We start from the raw sequence: 4,291 nt of genomic DNA on the forward strand, positions 1-4,291 counted from the left end.
TCTCACTAAATTTAGCACCTGCGTAGTAGCAGGATAAATGATTTTTTTTGCATCCTTGGCCCAAAAACGGTTACTTATGTTTACACAATGCTTTTAAATGAATTTCAGTGCACGGAAAACTGAAAATCCAGTACAACAACTATTCAACGTAGCACGGCAAGGTCTATCTTACAATGAAGTCCAATTGTACGCACATCACAAACCAGTTGCAACGTAGGTGTATATATACCATTCAACTCGATATAATGTATCATTGCCTCTTTATAATAGCTCGAACGTAAAAGACTGCACCATATACAGGTCACAAAACCAACCAAAAATCGTTTACACCACAACTTTTAATTCTCATTCATCAACAAGATACTCGGTCATTCACCATATTCACAATAAAAACTTCCCGGAGAGTGCACCAACCACGATACAAGAATGCACAGCCTCCATTTCAGCGCAGAGAAGTAATGCGGCTAGATTCCAAATCTCCGTTCAGGTGGATTGCAACACGTAGCTCTCAATTGATGGTCGAAGGGAGAGCAGCGAATCACCCAGACGACAGAGCGCTGGCAGTGGACAGAGCGCTAGGAGGTGCAGAGAATCACGCAGAGGACAGAGCGCTGGGAGGTGCAGAGAATGACCCAGAAGACAGATGCGTTATATGGCAGAGGCAGCATGTCAGGTATGAGCAGCTTAGACACAGAATTATGTGCAGAGGTGCAGGACAGGCCACAGAAAAACAAGCGGCTCTGATACCATGTTAAACTCACATGGACAGGAAAACAATAGGAAAGATAAATCAGTGAGTTCAATTTTTATTAACAAAAGATGTACATTTATAGTACAATAGGTGACTCTTGGGATTCAGATCCCAAGGTCTCTTGGACTGCTTTGTCCATTCAACTTCCACGCTAACCCTTTAGGATTAGGTGTCCAACATTATCGAACCAATGGCCTTGAATTTAGTTATTAGATCAGTGGTGGCCCTTAAATTAGTTATTAGATCAGTGAGGAACGTATAAGCTATTTAAGTACAAAACATTTATTAGTGTAAAATAGGAAATGAATAATTTCCAGTGTCGTATGATTAACGTATATTGAATTACAATCATTCATATCTTAGAACCGATGGTAAATATAGCTCATTATATAAATAACGGAAAGTATTGACAGTTATCATCTAAAAGAACAATGCAATAGAATATTATAGAAATAAAAGACTGACAGACAGCTAATACGCTACAGACACCGAATGGCATCAGAATGCCTTTCATTCCAGGCCTTTAATAGTAGAATAACAAGCAGTTTGAAACGATGATTAACAATCCTATCATAAGAGTATTACATCAAGTTGAAGCAGTATCTCTGTAAAAACATAGTTCGGAAAACTAATACACCAAGGTTAAAGAGAATGAATCAGACATTCAAGAAACCTGAATAACCGGAAAACATTTCATGTATATAGATAACATTGAAACAGTCGAAATTTATGGGATAACCTTTGGAAGGCATACCTGGTCTTTTATCTTAACAGAGAAAATATTACAATTCATTCCGCATCAAAAGAACAGAGAATAGATTCTTAATACCACTGTCGGCAACAGCCGAGCGTAATATTAGCTATTCCGACCTCACAGTTTAAAAGAAGAAAATGTCTCGATAGACAGAGCTTGCTGACCAACCAACAGACTAAGATAGCTAAGTCATAACAGTAATCCATAATATAAGATCGCCTATGCAGGAGAAACCCCATCCAAAACTGTAAAACAACTCGACCGAGAACCATAAACAAGAGAACAACTCCAACCTAGAGATAAACCGAGGTTCGATAAGTTCCTTTGAATTGCATGACCGCAAAATGAGTAATGAAACTGCCTAAATAGATTGTATACCTGTAAACGGAGGACAAACAAAACTCGTGAGTTGGCAGAGGTGAAACCCTTGCTCAGTATTCATTCAAAACTGATTATCTTGTATGCATTGGGTCTTACCTGGAACAGAGTTTCGGCATTGTTGCTTTGTCTGCTTGAAAAAACAAACGAAGGCTCAGTTCTTCGCTGGAAATGAGTTAAGTGAAAAGAACTAGAGGTGAAAGCCCTCATCCCTTAAACCAAAAATCGAAAGGAAGTGGCGCCCTAGAATCTTTACCAGAAAACCTTACCTGATTCAATTAAGTCTTGATGTTGTCGTCCTCCCACCATCGCCAAAGCCTCTTGGGCCATACCTGCGTAACAGAGAGAGTTTTTTTTAACATGCTGAACCGAAACCCTGAAAACGAAAACAATATTGAAACCTGAAAAATGGAAAAAAACTTAGTAACTGGGTTCCAGGGTAGGGTATACCTGCTCTGAGGGTTCTGCTGTCCTCACCAGTTCAACCATTAACGCAAACTGGAACCAGTGGAAAGTTTCGTGTTGCAGAGCAGCAGCAAATGAAAGAACAAAGGCGACAATGAAGTTTCCAGAGTTCGAGCACGAGGATTCAGTTAGAGGTATAAACCCTAACAACTTCCCATCGTCCGATCGAAGGCTCGAGATCAACGATGGAGGAGTAAAGCAGCTGGCATGAATGGACAAGTGTATTAACCCTTTAAATCTTAGCACGTTGCGTGTTACCAAAGTCAAGCGCCAATACGGTAAGGTACCAATGGTATAAATATGCACTGTCAGCCTGGAGGATTCCTCGTGGATTTTCGATCATGTACATTTAATTTACATTTACGTTCCCTCAAAAAGTGTGAAAATTTTTGGTCGTGTACATTTAATTTACATTTACGTTCCCTCAAAAAGTGTGAAATGAAACCAACTTTTGTACTGACATTGACCTTTATTATAAATATGTTTAATGATTGCATATATGTTGTTCCCACCGTAGTTGTATGCATATATGTTGTTCACACCGTAGTTGTATAGACTATGGTTCGTATGTTATCATATTATATGATATATATTTTTATATGTAATTTTTTTTTTTTTAAATTACGGTTAGGTGTTACATTTACCATAATGAAATATTTCAATATTGTAAGAGAAAAAAAATGAAAAAAGAAAAAGAAAATTAAAATATATCCCCATAAGAGAGAAATGTGTAACTCTTTAACTCTCAATATAAAATTGATATGTAGCATTTAAAAAATATTATTTTGTATAGACTATAGTTCGTATGTTATTAGAGATGATATGTATTTTTATATGTAATTATTTATTTTTTTTAATTATGGTTAGGTATTACATTTACCATAATGAAATATTTCAATATTGTAAGAGAAAAAAAAAATCAAAATAAAAAGAAAATTCAAATACATCCGCATAAGAGAGAAATGTGTAACTCATTAACTCTCAATATAAAATTGATATGTAGCATTTAAAAAATATTATTGATTGCATTGTGAGACACATTCTACTACCCAGTATGACCCCAATGTGTAAGTATGTCATGTCCTCAAAAAATAATAAAAATAATTTTCCCTAATATTGACCAAAACATTACCTTGAATATTAAATTATATACGACTTGAATCCTTAGATTATATATAAATTCTAATCTTATTAATAGATTAAGATTAATTATTAGAATATAACTACTTATTATGATATATAATTTGAATGGATAATAAATTATCACATGGGTTTAATAGTCATATGCTTGAATTTGAATGGATCATAAATTTATCTTTAACAAAAAAATTTACCACGCTAAAATTCCAAATTAGGTAAAACTTTAAGCTTCTTTACTCTTTACTAAAACCGATACCATTTCTTAAATTAATGGAAAAAGGTTAATTCAACACAATATAAAAATCCTACTCCAAAATATTTTAATATTTCTTTTGACTAAATATTTGTAAAATGAATCTTTAGAAGGAAACACCATATCCTAGGGATATATTATAAAATCTTTAAAGACAAATATTTCCACATCAAAATTGTAATATTTGAAAATATTAATTTAATGTAGTTTTATTATAAATCTTGTTATCATGCCAGGTAAGAACATCAATAAATCTAATATTAATATTAATATTTAATACAATATTAATATTAATAATTAATATAATAGTAATATTAATAAATTATAATATTAATATTCTTGAATTTAATAACTTTGTATTAATACAATATTAAATGTAATATAATATTCAATTTGTTATATTATAATATATATTAATATATCATGATATATATTAACTCTAGATATATATGGAAGGAAGAACAAAGACATAAAGACTGATAGAGGTCGAGAGGTAGAGGTAGTGAAAAGGGAGAGATGGAGATAAAATGAAGGGGAGGGAGAGGAGGAA

At 33.5% G+C, this 4,291-nt stretch overlaps 1 long non-coding RNA gene across 1 annotated transcript; it reads right to left on the reverse strand.

Annotated features, from left to right (window-relative positions):
* Positions 1–1,429: 1,429 nt before the first annotated feature.
* LOC149144347 (uncharacterized) lies at positions 1,430–2,372 on the reverse strand. Its single transcript, XR_016265125.1, has 4 exons — positions 2,312–2,372; positions 2,153–2,215; positions 1,983–2,013; positions 1,430–1,883 (listed from the first exon to the last, which is right to left on the reverse strand). It is a non-coding gene; the product is annotated as an uncharacterized LOC149144347 (long non-coding RNA).
* Positions 2,373–4,291: the final 1,919 nt, after the last annotated feature.

Source organism: Pinus tabuliformis, chromosome X, assembly GCF_031772625.1.
Source record: "Pinus tabuliformis cultivar Carrire ecotype Pingquan chromosome X, CPIR1, whole genome shotgun sequence".
In the NCBI taxonomy this organism is placed as follows: Eukaryota; Viridiplantae; Streptophyta; class Pinopsida; order Pinales; family Pinaceae; genus Pinus; species Pinus tabuliformis.